We start from the raw sequence: 11,551 nt of genomic DNA, 5'->3' as shown, positions 1-11,551 counted from the left end.
CAAAGCCAAACTTACCTTGCCGATTTTCGCTTAACTGCTTCTCAAACTCATCGAAATCGGACATTTTTCAGTCCGTACTAAAGACGTATTGCAAAATAAGCAGAGGTCCAACAGTAGGCCTTTGAATGGGCTACAGGCTGCATTGGGTTCTGCTGCTTTTTCTTCCGAGTCGCCTGCCCCTCCTCCCCCGAAGTCATCGGCTCTTCCTCGGTTGTATCACACACAGGTTCGGAAACATTCGATGCGCATTACCGTCCCCTCCTGCACTGGAGGGTTAAGGACAACGTGATTATATCGAACCAAAATTGAAATGTGCAAGTTGACTTTCCTAGTTATACGTCTTCATTTTTATTCTGGGTTTAACAACCATGAGTTTATGACGTATTTTACATGATTAGTTGGCGACTGGACCTTATTGTTTATATCTCTTATTAAGGATCCATCCATCCATACATCAATTATCAAAACCACACACTTACAATCCGAGTCTAGTTTCATATGCTGCGCTGCTGAGCGACCCGCAGAATATTATGCATGAGTACAAGTCACAAGCCCCGTTTCCACTAACACGGGGCCGGTTCTAGCTTGGTGCCTTTTGAGACCGAGGCAAAAAGATGCAGACTCTCCCCGTCGGGGAATCGAACCCCGGTCTCCCGCGTGACAGGCGGGGATACTCACCACTATACTAACGAGGAGATGTACGCGCACTACTTTTACATCTTCAAGATAAACAGCGGATGACTACTAACATTTGCGAGTAATCAATGACTGAGCTTCATGTCATGACCATGGTGCTCAAGAGAAGAAAAAATACATAATGTACGTCCACTGATACCAGAACAACCATATAGCTTTATACTAAGACGATGATTAAACGGAAAATTCCTTTACAAAACACTGCCACAAAATCATAGTTTCGCAATATTACATCGTGCAACGGGACACAGTGTAAGTACGTGAAGTCGGTAATTAAATCAAGAAAAAAAAGTGAGAGGAAAAGAATACTTTTCTATTATCATATTTTTCTAACTGGCCAAACTGAGTCATATTTTGATTATACACACTAACAGAAAAACAGTGCAAATCTCCGGTAGTCCGTTTCACTTGCGCTCCGCTATGGGGCAGTAACAAGCAGAGCTTAAGTGTGGAAGGAAAAAAAAAACACAGGACAGCATCAATCCCAACTTCACAAACGCCGGAGATCGAGATGCTGTAAGCATGACAATTAACATCTTTATCCAAGGGAACAGCTGCAAGACACAGATGCCGCGCCTAACAAAGGTAGGATCGATTCCGAAGTTCAGGCATTTACAGACGCGGACTCTTCTGGAGTTGATTTTTTTCGGGAGATACGCATCAACTTCAAAAGTATGAACCGCATTATATCTATATCTGTTATGACGTTGTAGCTATTGATACTGATGCATCACAAAAATAATTTAAATGTTTTTTCATTCTGACATATGTTCGTTCGGACGAGGATTTTATTATATGAGATAAGTTTTAAATGAAAACTTTTTTTAATCTATATGATTAATTCTCGAATCTAAGCCAGACTTCACATAAATCATTCATTCATAAATATAATGGAACATACAACATCCAGGTATCCATGAAATTTATGATCAGGCTATACGTTTGTGATAACAACAAAACAACACAACATGTATATTTACAATATATGGGCCTATTGTTTAATATTGCCTCCAAATTATAGCCAGACAATAACGCAATAGGCCGACATCAAACTATTTTCATGTAAAACAAAAGTGCTGGCAGTTTGCTTGTGCTTACAGACCCCGCCTTGAGCCCATCCAGAAAGATCCCAAAAATAACCGACAAGCAAAGGTTGTAACAATCTGAGCATGTTTAGTTTAATGTAATCAGGAGCCGAATTAATAACGCGAATAAATGATCAAACCGAAAGTCTGTAGTCGGGAATATCCGATAACGTCTTTGACGTGCAGTTAAGATAGTCAGAGGAAAAACCTTGTAGTTTACTTATATATATGCCTAAATATATGAGTGTGTCTCTCCGGTGATTTAATGATGAATATAACGATTACATATCAAATCACACATTAAGCAATTATTATATTACTAGGTTGAACGTTTTCACTATGTCTGTCGTCACCTTGATTTCACGATTTTGACTATTCTTCTTATCCCAGATTGAACAAGTCATTGTGGCGATGCAAGATCCCGACATGGGGATAAAGATGAAGAATCAAAGACTGTTAATCACAGTGATTCCACATGCGATGACAGGTGCACGATACATATTTTACTTTTTAAAAATAATTTTTCGTGCCGCCCGGGTTGTCTTACACCCGGCCGTGCAGTGTCCCGGGGGCCGGGTCCTAATGGTCATTTAAGCCCTTCACAGGAAAGCCCATACATCGGCGGTCTTCGGGAATCCTGTGCATTAAGACTGTCATCGATCTCCTTGCGCTCATATTTATTTATGTAATTTATTTATCGAGTTCAGCGTTTTTGATTTATGACGGCTTAATGCATTTCTCGACTCTAACTAGATGCCTTCCTCGCTATGCCTTCCCAGGAAATGATATCGTGGAGTGGCTAATTCAGAAGTACTCCATCATGGAAGAAGGTAGGGCCGAGAAGTATGTAGGGAAGCGTTACCTGGTGCTCTTATGTGAGGTTAATCGATTGTTTTTTTCCCTTCGTGACGACGATGGCGCCCCTGCTGGCGAAAGACGTCATCAGGTTTTTTTTTTTTTGTAATAAAATAACAGAAATAAACGAGTCTTTTGAATAATAAATACAAATGAAGTAATAGAATTTGTCATCCATACAACAGATTAGCCTAGCTGCATTTATGTGTAAGCATATGCAATTCACGTGTCTGACAGAAGCATGTTCTGTTCCATTGATATTGCTGAGCCTGTGAATTAATAAATGTCAGAATTGAGCTTGTCCATAACATAGACACCCCATTCGCCTGAAGCTTTTGGGATTTTCTTCCCCTGGCGTCAATTTATCTGCTGAATTATTTATCTTTCTGCTGAGAGGCTATTAGTACAAATAATCTGTAGGCCAGTCCCGAGTCGCGCCGCTACGCATGCTGAGCTGTACGGTTTGATAGTCCCGATGCAAACTTCGCTGATAGCCAGAGGCAGTCAGTCATGCCTGGAGAAATATCGCTATCCGTCTCCCTCATTATGCACTTCTGCAAGACGCTGTTGTCCTGAATTCCCGGGCGATGCAGATGAGGTTTTAAATAGCAAGGGAGCAGATTTCCCTGATTTACAGCCCAGATTGGAAAAGAAGTCGGAATGGAAAGGAGGGGACTTTTAGGCAGTAGATGGCAGATGCATTAACAGACTTGAATGGGCAAAAAACCTGTTGCCCCGGTAAGCAGTTACCCCTCCCTGTAAACACTAGGCTTCCCCCTAGCAGCGCTGTTGCTGCGCCGGTCTGAAACCCCCGGGAGCGCCTGACTGCCAATGGCCGCGGAGGCAGCCGGAAAGTGGAAAGTCCCAATTACTCGTAATTAATTATAGTTCCGATGAGGAATGCACCATCCCCGCGGCTTATTCTGTGCACCATGTCAACGTTTTTTCCAGTTACTTGCTATACCGTAAAATAAAATATAATATGCCTACTCAGTTTCTAGTTATCGTGTGTTCTACTGTATTCCACTGACAAAAATTTAGAGAATTACTATGCCTAAATCTGGGCTACGAGTAGTGGATTTGTTTGAGCTTTGAGTAGTTTACGTGGAAATGAGTGACCACTTTGTGTGTTTTCAGAGGCACTTCATGTGGGGAATCTGATCGTGAAGCACGGCTACATTTACCCCCTAAAGGACCCCAGGACGCTCGTCCTGCGGCCCGACGAGACGCCGTATCGCTTCCAGGTAACCTAAAACCACGGTTTCTTCAGATGGAGGGCAGCGCGAGAGGGTGGTGGCCATGTGGGGGGGCACGCATATCGAAACTATTCGTTGGAGAGACTGCGGAATTACCGTGTAGGACAGTATTTCTCAATCTGGTCCGGGCTCCAGAGCTGAGAGGGTGCAAAAACGTAGACTGTCTGGTAGGGAGCTGGGAGGGAGCAAAAACGTGGATCATCTGTGTGTCGCCGAGGACCGGATTGGGAAACACTGATGTATGAGAACCAATGCCAGTTAAAGTAGCAAAATGCCTTCCACCCGCCTTGTCCCTGACATGTTAAATCACAAAGCACCTTTGTCACGCTGCTTCTGAATAGTTTCAAATGACAGCATCTCCTTTTTGCTAGACTCCGTACTTCTGGAGCTCTCAGCAGTGGCCAGCCTCCGAGCTAGATTACGGTGATTACCAATTATTAATCATGTGCTCGCCTATTACATCATTACTTCCCTTTACTAGAATAATAGAAAAACACAGTTTCTTGCCATGTCTTTCTTTTGCTCTTCTAAAGCGATTTATTTGACTAAGAAGAATATCAGAAAGCAAGGGCAGCTGATAGACTATGAAAAGGTAAGAGAAAATTTTTATTTATGTACATTTCAATGCTATTCTTATTCGCTGGTCTGAAGCATTGCTTGATGAGATCATGTGATAGCTGAATGCTCATGGGAGTTTTACTTACACAAAATATTATGAGGGTAGAAGGAAAAATGATTGGTTCAGAGAGATAACCAATTAGATTGTACATGAGGTGGATCCGAGCAACTAGAGGAGGCAGGAGCAACCAATCAGATGTCTTGGTCCTGCCTCCTCTGCAATCTGATTGGTTATCTATCCGAACCAATCATTTTCCTTCTGCCCTCAGAACATTTTTGTGTAAGAAAACCTCCCACCAATTATGCACATAGTAGGATCGCACATAGACATCCACCAACTTGCCGCCATGTTGCGTCAGGGTCAACGCATTTTAGGTTCTCATCAGTAAGAGGGTTTGTGAATCCGACACTGCCAGCTGATATCCTGGGAGGGGTTCGGCCTGTGAGTCATAACGTGAACCCATGCAGCAACGCAGCCAGCCGTGCGACCTGGCAATGTCGCATTTAAACATCGTCTCCGCAGGACAGCTACAACATGTTGCACAAACGGATCAACCACACCTGGGACTTCGTGGTGATGCAGGCGAAGGAGCAGCTCAGGTAAACCCCACCCCAGCCCGGGAATACTGTCGCATCGAGCTATGAAATCAATTTCATAAATGCACACAAGGGGACAGATGAGAATGGATGAATAAATCTCGTATTAAGAGGATGATGATGTTACCTAAATTAAAAAGTAACATGGTGTGTGGTCATAATTTCCCTCCTATCTGTTAAATCAGACCTCAGCCTAAACACTAGAGTCGGAAATCCATTTCTAAGTGAAAAAGGAAACAGAAAAATGAAAACCCTACCTTGCAGTTCAGTGATTACCGCTATATGCTAATTACCCAGTATGCTTTCTGACTCTCCATCGACTGCTCTGCTCCTACCAGGGCAGCCAAACAGAGGCGCAAGGCGGACCGCATCATGCTGGAATGTCAGGAACAGGCCTACTGGCTCGTCAACAGACCGCCAGTAAGCACCTCCCCCGAAACCCCTGACTCCCTACATCTGCCCCGGCGAAAACCCAGTATGCTGTGATTAGAGTAAAGCACACACTGGGTAAACCTGAACTCAATGCACCTTGGCAGCTCGAATATCGCCTCAGGCTGGGGGCGATTCTAGGATTTTTTTGAGGTTGTGGGGCAGAGTGGTGGCTCTGGGCCTAGGGATCTGTGCAAGCAAGTGGAAGGTTGTTGGTTCAAATCCTGTGAATGCCCAGAGTGATTCTACTCCGTTGGGCCTTTCAGCAAGGGCCTTAACCTGCAATTGCTTTGTCCTGGGTATGACATTAATCTACATGCAGGCCTGTTAGGAGATCCTTCAACTTACAGGGGAAACTTGGCAGGATTGGCAGGAAGGCATAGGCAGGGTCCCCATTCCCCCACAGAGAGCTGGGGGGTTGTGCAGTTCTCTCCCACGACAACGGGTTTGTTCAATGAAGGAAGGCAAAGGAAACATCTGTAAGGACATATGGAACATTTCCGGTATAATTTTCGATCTCCGTCATCTCCAGAGCATTGAGCTCAGCAAAATTCACGGGGGGGGGGGGGGGGGGGGGGGGGGGAGTTTTATCTTCGTTAAGTAAGACACACAGAGTGTCTCCATGCATACTTTGTGGGGGAGGAATATATCACTTCAGGCCTGATAACCCACTACTGCTTCAGTGTGATCATGAAATATTTACTTAGCTGGGAAGAAGCCTATGTTCTGTGGGACGAGAGCTTTCAGAAGACAGACAGGACAACAGGCTGCGGGAATGAGCAACTGCACCCTCGCTGAGTGTAATTTGGAGTTCATGAATAACACAGGAGAGTGGAGAATGAAAGTGTGGGACAGGAGCAGAGTGTGGTGTGTATCTGGCTTAATCCCGGCCGTCACTAGGGCCCCTTTCTGCTGGGTGCGCAGCATCTCTCAGGGCTAATAAGCATCAGCGTTTATGTGGGCCATTATCCCCATCCGGGGCGGCATCAGGAGGTGGGAATGGCAGCCACGCAGCTGCGGATCACATCCTAAATTCAGCTTATTTTGCAGATGTACCTTTTATTGAGACTAGAGCAGTTGGGGGTTTAGGGACTTCTCTCAGGGGTCCAGTGGTGATGTCACTCTGCTGACTGTGGGATTTAAACCGGCAACCTTCCAGTCATAGGCGGCGACTGCCAACCCGCTCAGCCACACACCACCTTCATTGATGAAACCCACCGTTTTGACGCCAATTAGACGGAAACACAGTTGAGCCAAAAACCACGCAGCGTAGGGCCCCCCAGTCAGGTGCTGCTCGTGTTTAAAAGGCAGGGACGCTCTGCACTCTGGTACGGCCAGGTGGACGGGGGAAGCTGGGGGGGGGGGGGGGATTAAAACCAGCAAATGACAAAATGGCCGCTTCCTGCCTCCTTTCTCTTTGCCCGAGAAACACGAGACGCATCGCTAAGACTGGTGATGCTTGGATCTGGGAGAGAGGAGTGCGAAGGGACTGGGAGACGGCCTGAAGCTAAAATGCAGACATGCTGTGTTTGCGTCTCCCCCCCCCACCACCCCCCCCACTTGTTGGGCCTTTTAAACGAGCTGGAAGAGGATCCCACCTCCGGAATACCGGATCCATTATCTGACCTCTATTCCTGCGGCTCAGGCTTAATGCTGCATGTTAGCGGAGAGATAATGGATGTAATTGCAAATAGCAGCGTAATAATTTGCCAAATAGTCTCTCTGCTGTTAAGTCCTGAGCTGATCTGAAGCACTTTAATTGGGATTTAAGGAAACCATGTTAAATCAGATTGCATTCAGTATCGACATTTGGTTAGTTTATTCTGTAAAGCAGGGTACCCCAGTCCTGATCATGGATACTGTGTCACCGACTGGCCCTCCAGGACCGAATGGTCCTTTTGGAAAGCTGTCACACTGTCCCCTACTGGGCAGTGTCGCCATGGGCTGTACCCAGTGGCATCATGGGAAATGTGACCAGTAGTGCTAAGGGGTATTAATGCAGCGTTAGACCGGCGTCAGTCTGCTTGAGAGAAACGAGCTCACTCTTCATCTGAAGTTCAGCTAAGGATTTCTCACCCTCTGATTTTCTGCAGCCGGGAACATTCAGCGTTCAAGAACAAGGCCCTGAGCGAAGGAACCGGCACAACTCCCGAGTCCAGCTGGTCTGAGCTTTTTATTAAGCATATACATTTTTTCCGTAATGCCAGTACCTGCTGTTTATCGCCTCTGTCAGTCACAGGACCGGATCCGGGCAAACAAGAGAGCCGCTCGGGGCCTAGATAAGATCAAAGTCATGAAGAAAAAATATGTATATTAATATCTATATATATATGGCAGCTATAGGCAGAATAGGCTGTTGCCTTGGGCCCCCAAATTACCCAAGGAAGTGAAGTGATAATCAGTGTTTTTGGTGGGAGGGCATCCGAGGGAAGCTCGTGTGGGAGTGTGACAGCACTTCGTTGTGCTCATCTTTCTGTCTCACTTCTTCCTCACTTCCTGCTCTCGTTTTCCATGCTAACGTAAGTACGTCAGCAGTCCCACAATACATACTCGTAATAGTGCTATATTATTCATGGTTTCTAGACTGGATGTCTGCTTAGTAAAGCCAGGAGCTGAGTGTGAGCAGAATTCCTACTGTCTGATTCCTTGCATGTGATTCGCTCGTGGGAGTTTTACCCTCACAAAAATGTTCTGAGGGCAGAAGGAAAAATGATTGGTTCAGAGAGATAACCAATTAGATTGTAGAGGAGGTGGGTCTAAGGAACTAGAGGAGGCAGGAACAAGACATCTGATTGGTTGACCCCCCCCCCTCCTCTAGTTGCCTGTATCCACCACTTCTACAGTCTGATTGGTTATCTCTCTGAACCAATGAACCTTGTGCCCTCAGAACATTTTTGCGCAAGTAAAACTCCCATAAACATGTGGCTTATATCATGTTTAGAGACGGTTTTGTTTCTTCCTTCTTTACAGAACAGAACGCGGACTACTACAAAAGAGAGGTAAGCCTGAAAGAATTTAGAGTGAACCTATTTCAGCTGATGGGATGGTTGCCAAGAACAACCAAAGAGGGTGATTAAGTGGGCTCTTAAGAATGCTGTCATAAGAAAATTGCTTCGGAAGGATCTACATCTGTGTTGTCGTTTTCTTTTGTTGGCTCTCAGATATTGACAAATTCTGTTTAAAGGTACAACAGCATGGCTCTTATCAGGGATTGGATGTGTTTTTTTCTGACTCTTATATTCCCCGTGTGATTTTTCATGGCTCCCGACACCAGATTGAACACATCAGGAAATCCCTGGGCCGCTCGAGGGTCAAGTCCTCCATCTGCCTGGAAAGGTTGGATAACAGCCTCCCCCACCTACCCCCCCCCAACACCTGTGATTCAGCCTCAGTCCCAGCATAGCTGGGGGACCACTGGTTCGACACCAGTCCACATTAGTCCCTAACTGGGGGATATCTCTGGGTATTCTGTATACTGTGCCTCTGATTGGTGGGGGGGGGGGATCTATTTCATGTTAATTCTGACAAAAATGCTGGGGACTGCTCTTTGTGAAAATCTAACCTCGTTATTTCGTTCTTTCGTCCATCTGCCCATCCATCTTTCACCATAAATCTCAGAGTCACACATATCCTGGATTAATGATGCCTAACTAATATTGAAACCGGTTGACTATTAAACTGAATTGAACTGTATTTAACTGCAAATAATTACTTAATATTGATCAGAAGGTCGCCGGTTCAAGCCTGGCTTCAGCACACTTGTGGGTCCTTGAACAAGGCCCTTAACCCCCAGGTTCCTGGGAGCCTCTACGGGCAGCTGCCCTTTGCTACCAAGCTTTCTCTCACCTATGGAGAGCAAGATGGAGGAGATGAAAAGAGAATTTCCTTATAGGGTTCAATGACGTATAATCATTTCGTCACCATTTCGAGCTCCAGTTTGCTGGAATATGCCAGCATTGAACCTGAATATTTGATGACTTGCAAGGATTATAGAAAGTAGGACTAAAACTGGGAATGGCTGGTCTTCTGTGTTCAGCTTCCTTAAGTTCAGCGAGCAGTACCTGAACCATGACCCCATGATGCAAGGCTGCCCCCCCAGCAACCCCTGGATAACAGATGACACGGCACTCTGGACGCTGAATGCCGACATGTGAGTGTGCGTTACCGCGCCCCATCCTGCCTCTTCAGGGCCACACCCCCAGAGGTGACTGTCGTCTCTTCACTTCCACGCCTCCTGGTGCAGGGTGGAGACACCCACCAAGCTGCGGGTGGAACGATGGGGGTTCGGCTTCACGGAGCTCCTTAGGGACCCTCTGGGACGGTGCAAGTTCAGGGAGTACCTGGAGAAGGAGTTCAGTGGTGAGCAGCATGTAGACCCCCCCAGCCCAAGTAGATCAGCTTCATGGAGGCATCGTCAGCAAGTAAGAATCATATTCATTATTTGATCACTGCGGGCCTATTTGGGCAGTGTGTGACTCAGCAGATTGGGATTCATTGCAGGAGGTCATCAGCTCAAATCCCAGAGTCAGCTGAGTGACCTCACTATTGGGCCGTCGATCAGTTACTCCAGGGACTGACTGACCCTGCCCTCTCAAAAAAAAAAAAAAAATAGGATCTAGCATCTGCTAAATTAATAATCATGATCCCTCTATGAAAGGCAATTCTCCTCCATATTGGCATCGTGATGAGCGCCTCCTGCAGGTAGCTGATGCATGCGCTGTTTCATTCACAGTGGAGAACCTCTGTTTCTGGGAGGCCTGTGAGGACATCCGGCACGGCGAGAGCGCTACGATCCCGCAGAAGGTGGAAGAGGTCTACAAGTGAGTGCGACCTTGTGGCCCAGTGGGACAGTTTGCATCCCAGTTGAATTTAGAGCAGGCCCTGATGTGGCACTTGCTTACTCCCAGTGGGACTGCAAAGCTCAGGCTCATCACTTCCTTCCCCCCAGGCAGTTCCTGGCCCCGGGAGCCAGCAAGTGGGTAAACGTGGACAGCAAGACCATGGAGAAGACCCTGCAGGGCATGAAAAGCCCACATCGTTTTGTCCTGGATGACGCCCAGATGCACATCTATTTCCTGATGAAGAAGGTAGGAGCATTAACTGTGCACAGCCATGAAAGTGGATGACAGCTTCATTAAAACGGGCTCTCGGCCTCTCCTCTCACCCTCAGGACTCCTACGCCCGCTATTTAAAGTCCGATCTCTACAAAAACATGCTGGCTAGAGCCATAGAACCACAAGAGACCAAAAAAAGGTAAAACTATTATCTTCTATAAAAGGGGTCTTTCTGTAATATATTCCATGTATTTTATATAAGGGGATAAGACTCATATTGGTGTGGGATACACACAGGTTCTGTTTCTGGGGTTGTTAACGATTAATTCCAGGGATTTTTGGGCTTAGTGTGAACTGCTGGCTTCAGCTTAGCTTCGTCACTAAGACTACACAGAGTTCTGTAATGTTAATTGCTTTTGCGTCCCCTGTGATGCTCTCCAGTTTCTGTTTGTAATTCCACGGTAGTCAAGGATTTTCCAACATGGCTGACTTAGAAAAGGCAGTGCCACAAGTGTTAGCGGAACGCTAACATGTTCTCCTTCCCATCATGCCCCAGTGTCTTTCCCTTTGTGAGACGCCAGCGGCACTCCAGCCGTAACCCTGCCCTTTTCGCCCAGGCCTTAGAGGACAACGGCAAGACCAAGTCCCTGGGGTCACCAGCAAGTCCCACAGCAGCCTGCTCTTCCTAACACTGCCTCCTGGGGGGGGGATGCACTCTGAGCTCACTGCTGCCCCACAGAGGCTGTTTGGGGGCGGTGCTCTGCTGCTCTATTTGACGCAGTCTTCCAGGATTTTTAACTTCGGATGTATTTTTATTATAGTGTCATGTTAAATAAGAACAGACTAAATTATGGTTTAGATCAGAAGTGAGAAAAGTCCTGTGTCTCTATATATAGGAAAAGTTTATTTCATTAGTAACAGACAAACCATAGTTGAGCCAAATATTGCCTTATTACTAAGT

The 11,551-nt window shown here is 46.2% G+C and overlaps 1 non-coding gene across 1 annotated transcript; it reads right to left on the bottom strand.

Moving 5' to 3' along the window:
* Positions 1–623: 623 nt before the first annotated feature.
* Positions 624–695, bottom strand: trnad-guc (transfer RNA aspartic acid (anticodon GUC)). The gene has a single exon. It is a non-coding gene; the product is annotated as a tRNA-Asp (tRNA).
* Between the last annotated feature and the right edge of the window lie 10,856 nt (positions 696–11,551).

This window comes from Brienomyrus brachyistius, unplaced genomic scaffold, assembly GCF_023856365.1.
Source record: "Brienomyrus brachyistius isolate T26 unplaced genomic scaffold, BBRACH_0.4 scaffold1043, whole genome shotgun sequence".
Lineage (NCBI taxonomy): Eukaryota > Metazoa > Chordata > Actinopteri > Osteoglossiformes > Mormyridae > Brienomyrus > Brienomyrus brachyistius.
This window is presented reverse-complemented; position numbering and strand designations above follow the sequence as displayed.